Source organism: Rousettus aegyptiacus, unplaced genomic scaffold, assembly GCF_014176215.1.
Source record: "Rousettus aegyptiacus isolate mRouAeg1 unplaced genomic scaffold, mRouAeg1.p scaffold_m13_p_17, whole genome shotgun sequence".
NCBI classification, from domain to species: domain Eukaryota; kingdom Metazoa; phylum Chordata; class Mammalia; order Chiroptera; family Pteropodidae; genus Rousettus; species Rousettus aegyptiacus.
This window is the reverse complement of record NW_023416292.1, coordinates 13696364-13702915: the sequence shown is the minus strand read 5'-3', so window position 1 is coordinate 13702915 and position 6552 is coordinate 13696364.

Below are 6552 nucleotides of genomic sequence, written 5' to 3'. Positions count from 1 at the left end.
AAACACTGAACTCTCCTAATACATGTAAAACATTACTCAATTTAAAATATTATTTTAAGTTTCTGCAGAAGTTTTCTGTAACACAATAAAGAAAACAAGGTATTTTTTTCTATTTGGTTTTTGTTTTAAATGGAGAAAGCCACCTCTCAAAGAATCCTTTCTCTTTCTGTCCTCATCCAGACTGAGGAGAGCTACCACCGCACAGCACAGCGATTCTGCTCTTAATGCACCTTCTGTTTCATATTCAGTTTCCCATCATGCACTGGATAAACACGGCAGCCTGACATGATGAGAAACCTTCCCTGAAGACTACAGCCCACACTCATCCATCCCTTCCCTGAACTCCTATTATACTTATTGTCTGCACCACACAATTAGCACTTTATTATATACTGTCTTGTTCTCTAATTGTCTGTACCACACAATTTAGCACTTTATTACATTCTGTCAGATTCTGTAATTGTGTCATGTATTTTTGTCTTGTCTCTCCACCTCGATTACAAGCACCAGGGTGGCAGGGACCCCGTCTGGTCCTGCTTTGGCATTCCCACAGCACTAAACACTGTGCCAGAAACAACAAAGTGGGCCTTTGACTAACACTGGCTGGTTTATTGGCTGGTGGGTGGGCGGGTTGGTGGGTGGGTTGGAAGACTGGTTGATTGATATTCCGGTGAGCTTTAAGGAGGCTGAGTTATCTAGAACCTGGAGGAAGAAATAGATAGGGTGCCAGGTAACAGAACAGTTAACACCATGGTCACTCTGGCTACTATCCTTCAGTCGCTTAGCCAGTCATTGAGTTTCTCTCTAAGTTTTTCTATGTACATAGAACAGGTAAGACAAAAATAAAAAATAAATAAATAAATGTGACCAGACAATACTGCTTTTTCGGTCTCATGGGATTCATGTTTTTCATCTGAAGAGTTCACATTATAACATTCTCCAATTGGTCATACACTGCAAGAGGTCATGCTTTGAAATTAGAGAGACTTCTTACCAGCTGTCTGATTTTCAATGAATTGTTTAACACACACCTCTCTCTCTCTCTCTCTCTCTCTATCTCTCTCTCTCTCAAACTAAACTCTCAGTCCTCATCTACAAAATTATTCCAATGACTATAATTATTTGTGATATTGTCCATAAGTCTACTGAAATATTCTTATTTTTTCCAACTTCTACAAATACCATGCCTTGAAGTAAGTGTTGAATACTATTATTATCATAATAAACATAATTAGTACCTCTGTTTGTCCCACACACTAGCTGAAGAGTCTCTCTGCCTCAGCTGTGATTCGTGGGCTTACTTCTCAGAGAATAAAGTCAGGTTCCATGATTCCTTTATTTTTTTCTGGATTGAAGAGTTGTTTACACTTAACAGCCTATCCCATGACATCAGACTCACTTCCAGTGAATAATAAGAGAAGAATTCCCCAATATCCGGCATCAACAAAGCTGCGCCTCACTCGGTCACTTTTACCTCTGCTATAAACGGGTGAACCGAGCATAGAGTCAATCGGTTTTCTCTGAATCTGGGACGGTACAAATAAAATGTTCTGTTCCCGTGTCACCTGCTCTTCCTCTTCCTGATCAATATGTGTTGTCACACTGTTTTTGTTTTCGTGTTTTTGTCTTTGCTTTTTCAATCGGCAGGTACACAACACAATGTAACCAAATACTTGTTCAACATGTTATTCTCTCAAAAGTGCCGCTCTGACCCTGCATCTCCTCTATCCCAGAGGACCCGAGGCGCTTAGGGAGCTTCACCCGGTTCTTCGTAGGGTGGAGGGCACCCTCCCTGGGAGTGTGTCAACCGAGCATCCCTTTGGTAAAGATGAGCGGTTTCCTCTTGTGCCTTGAGGCTGATGACTGGGTTCGATGGCTCTTTCAAAAGGATTTAGCAACGTCTGCCCTGTAACAGGCAGGGACAAAGACATACAGCACACACTTAGGGACCCGCACGGGAGGAACCCGCAGTCTAACGGGGAAGCAGACAGCCGGCAGATGATGACCGAGTGGTGAGATAGATAAGTGTGGCTGGAGCAAGTGTGGCCAGGGTGCCAGCGTGAGCCAGGGGTGGCCACCATTAAGAGTCAACCTTGTCTGATAAATCTATAGGAGCAGTTGACCTGGCTAGGCGATGATGAGGCTCAAGGGAAGTGACTGCTTGAAGCCAGCTTCCTGGCAGCCTTGTGGGGGAGAGAGGGAAGGGGCTGGAAAAGAAAGGGAGGAGGCTCAGCGAGACACTGGATACCAGTCATGCTGCTTTGGGACCTGAGTGAAAAAACATGGCAACAGAGAAGAAAAGGGGCTTCTCTCCATGTCTTTAGGCACCAGGAGAGAGCGTTGGCTGGTGGCCGTGACAGTGCCTGAGATGAGACACTGCCCCCCAGCGGCTTCATGGCAGAGGACACCAACAAGGAGCTCAAAGTAGAAGAGGAAAGGTTGGGAGGGAGCACCTGGACTCCCAGAGAAACTGGAGGAGACTGGAAGGGCCGCTGGTTTCACACTCGGTGGCTGGAAGCACAGGCCACTGAATGTGAGTTATCACTAACACGATAACCATCACCCAATTTCCACACGCCCGGGAGTTGTATGCGCACGAAAAAAGCACTTATTTTCTGGCCAAAAGATAAGCTGAGGGATGCCCATGGGTCTGAGGTCTGGTAGGTGGAGAGATAAGACAGGCGAGATAAGTCACCCAAGGACATTCGGAAGGACACCACTGCCGGGGTGGGGGTGGAGACTGAGTGGCCATGACAGGCAGTTCACCAGGCTTCTCCTTTCCCTGAGGTTAGAGGCGCTTCAGCAAAGCTCCCGGTGGAAGAGTTTCCAGGAAGATGGAACCAAAGAAAACGGACTGGAATCAGAAGTGTCCAGAACCGAAGTCTAAAACTAAGACTAAAACTAAGTCGAAAACATTTCATTTCCTAAGGAAACAAAGTGAAATTCAATACACAAGCATGTGGTTAAATAGAAGTCAAACAACAACAACAACAACAACAAAACATTTCAAACAGTACTAGGGGACATGCTGAAAAACAAGTAGCCCCTGCCCTCCATCCCCTCAGGGACATGGTTGGTAGCTACTGGCGTATGGTAGTGTAAATGCACAAGTTGTTAAAATACTTAAAATTTTCAGGTCGGTAAACAGCCATTGCTCCAAGTCCCTGAAATGTTGCTCCCCCCGCCCCAAGAATTGTTATTGATCATTAAAGGGTTAAAGCTTAACTATCAGAGGATCTCCAGCATCCTTCCAGCTCTAAGGCCAGCAGCCGCCCCTGCTGGCCCATGCTGAACAAGTTACTAGATATTTTGAATATCACCGTTTTTCTTCCAGAAATTATCTGTGCATATACAGGTATATCCTGCACAGACCTTGTTTTTTCTCTTTTAAAACAAATGGAAGAACATAATATTGTTCCGTACTGAGTTTTTTTTTTTTTTTTAAATTAACCTACTTGGTCACCTTTAACACATAGCCAAGTACAGACTGCATAGTTTTCTTTCAGAGCTAACATAATTCGGCTGAAGCTAAGACACCTAAACTGAGACAAGGAACATGGGGATAAAAAGAGTGAGCACTGGAATAATTTATGTACTAGAAATAGCAGGCCCAGGAGAACTTAGCCGATGGGACGTGGAAATGGCATTGAAAGCTGGAATCTGAGTGTGCTGGTCCAGGATAACAATGCCCTAATGACCTGGACAGAAGGAATAAGGAGGGACAGGACCAACAAAATCTCCCCAAGTGCCCCCCCAGAGGCCATCTGGGCTCCTGCCCCTGCAACCACCTGACACAAGGGGCCTAAGCCTCCCCGAGCCCAGACTTTAGCACCTAAATTCAGCTGTCACTCAGAATCTAACCGGTCTTGGGTGGAAGCAAATTAAATTTCCAATTGCACTTACCTCTCTGAATTCTTTCCAGGGAGTTTTCCCTTCACTCAAAAGGAACATAAAAATGAAAGTTCTCCATAAAAGAGATAAAATATATTTCTCCTAATTGCCCTATCTTTACTTCAAATGCTGAAAGGAAGCAGAGTTACATTCACGAGGGAGAAAATACTAAACCTGAACCAGATTTTAAAGTATCCTCTATGTATCGAAACGTCAAGACCACTGAGTGTACTCTCTTTATAGCCGTATTTATCTTCAAAACACCCCCAAAACAGTATTTTTGGAGGGAAAATTTTCCATGTCTAATTTCTGTGTTTCCATATAGCACTTTTTCCCCATTATTTTAATGTTAGAGAGAGATTAAGAAGAATGTTTAAAATTGAAGATATCAACTGTATAGATTTTGGGGGAAAGGAGAATGGGGAAATAGGATCAAGAAAAGATTAGATAAACTTTTTATTTCTACTGATATTCCCCAAAACTTTCAGTCAGAAATAGTTTCATTAAAAGAGAAAGCAATTTCTGCTGATAGACTGTCACCTAGTGGTGTTTTTACCTTATTCATAATATGAGTAGCTATCGAGATGCTTTTGGGATAAATACATGCTTATTTCTCTTTGACGTTCCTGGGCAACCTCTTAGAGTATTGTCACAGTAGAACAGACTCACTGTGTGCTTCTCAAAGGCCTAATGTTCATGTAGGCGATAGCTAACACAGGCTGAATGCCCTTCTAAAGGAAGTTTGCCTTCTCTAATTGCTTGAAAATTGTCAAAGTAGCCCTGGCAGCAAAATTAATACTAACTCTCTCTCCTGTTTTCAACCTCTGGCATCCTTGTAAGTCTCCTTTTCTAGTAGTCAAACTAGGCTCAAACTCTCAAAGAGTTTTCCAATTAGGGAATGACAAATTAATGTGCGCGACCCATTGGCACATCAGTCTAGAGATACAATTCAAAAAGAAGGTCTCGATGTCAAGAATGAGGCAACAATCTCCAGATTGAAACCACACCAAGAATCCCTCCGTCTTATTCTCGAAGAGGCACATCAGTCCTCTTCCTCCGGCTCCTTGTCCTCAGCACACCCTAGTTTCTCCTTCTCTGTGCTGACACCATCCCTCTTGGCCTCCAGGTCCTCTGCTAGTGCACCAACACCAGGCACCAAGGAGGTACCGTCCCCCCATCAGAGCCGAAGTCTACGTTCTGGCCACAGCGCTGGCACACTGCTCAGTTGTCAATGTTCACTCTGCGTTCCATGCTAGCGGAACCACTTATCAAGTGCCTACGGTGTCGCGGGCATGACATGTGTCCCAGGGAACAGAGCAGGCAGGTCGCTGTCCTTGCAAACCTTACAAACTAACCAGGAGGACCAAACACACCAATAAGCTGTGATACGAAGGGAAAGCACAGGCGTTATGAGGACGAGATGTCACCTAGATTGGGAGGGTCTGCGAGAGGTGACCTCTCAGGAAGGTACATTTGAACTGTGATGTGAAAGATGAGTAGAAGCCGGCCTGGTGAAGAGCATCCGGCGCATGTGTAAAAGCCCCGAACTTGGAAAGAACTTGAGGCTTCTGAGAAACTGAACAGATGCTGGAAGGCTCTAAACTAATTTCACGGGAACAAGGACACTACATAATTCCATGAAGTTTAAAACCTACAGTCAAAATCGTAGCTTATTCATAGTAGCCCCAAAACAAAAACAGCTTAAATGTTCATCAACTAATGAATGAATAAATAAAAAGTGGTATATCCATATAATGGAGTATTATTTGGCCGTCAAAAAAGGAATAAAGTACTGATACATCCTACAATACGGATGAACATTGAAAATATTATGCTAAGGGGAAGAAGCCAGACACCAAAGACCACATAGTGCATGATTCCATTATATGAAATGTCTGGAATAGGCAAATCTATAGAAACGGAAAGATTAGTGGTTGTTTAGAGCTGGGGGGCAGGAGGGAAGCGGGGAAAGCAGAGTGACTGCTAATGGGTAGAGGTTGTTCGTGGGAGAGGGATGATGAAAATGCTCTAAAATTGTGGCAATGCTTGCGTAACTCTGAATAAAAAGACTATTAACTATTGTATACTCAAAATAGGTGAGTTGAGTAAGTGAACTGTATCTCAACAAAGCTGTTATTTAAAAAAATCTGGAGTCACAGATCTCAGGTCAAGAATGCCAAACATGAAAATGCATCTCCTGTTTGAGTCTCCTTTTTCTTTGAACTCCTTTTCCTTAGGAAACCAGGATGTGTTCACAAAGGGCTGAGCTGAAAGACACTTGAGCTTGACTGTACATTACCGCTCTCAAAATTCCCTTCCTGTGACCCCAAAGCGTTCTCTGAAAACAAATTACGCACAGGATTTTTCTCCCCTCCAGAGATGTCCCTATCCTAGTTGTCAGTCAGCCCTCAAAGGGAAGGGTCTTTGTCCTGGGGATCAGCAGTCTGTCCAACTTCTAGTCATGGCCAGCTCCCTTCTCTGTGAAGATGTTTGAACTTTGATGCAAAAATAAACCCCAGCTTTTTACCAGCCCCACTGACACAGCCACGCAGTCAGAGTTTCCAGGAGTAATTCTCATACTTGTGACTTGGTTTTGCGTTCTTTACACTGATCAGAAGGGACCCTTGCTCACCAATGGACAGACCCTTCTCTGCTCCACAA